Consider the following 326-nt stretch of genomic DNA (forward strand, 5'->3'; position numbering starts at 1 on the left):
ATAGGGAGATGTAGTTAGAAAGTAGAATTTCCACATCAAAGAATACTAGGTATTTGATAGGTTTTGATGCTATGGCAAAGGGAATCTCTTTTAAATTTCGTTTTTTAATCATGCTTAACTAGGAATGCAAATAATTCAATTTTATTACTTCCTCTATCCTTAATTCCATTTTGTTGTTGGACTGGTTGGGACCTCCAGTATAATTAGTACTCTAATTGTTTAAACAATTTTAACCATTAAGTACAACGTTTTCTGTAGTATTAAAAAGTAGATTTCCTTTAACAAATTTAAGCAGTTTCCTTCTATCCTAGTTTGCTGAGGTTTTT

This window comes from Cebus imitator, unplaced genomic scaffold (assembly GCF_001604975.1).
Source record: "Cebus imitator isolate Cc_AM_T3 unplaced genomic scaffold, Cebus_imitator-1.0 Scaffold110, whole genome shotgun sequence".
Classification (NCBI taxonomy): domain Eukaryota; kingdom Metazoa; phylum Chordata; class Mammalia; order Primates; family Cebidae; genus Cebus; species Cebus imitator.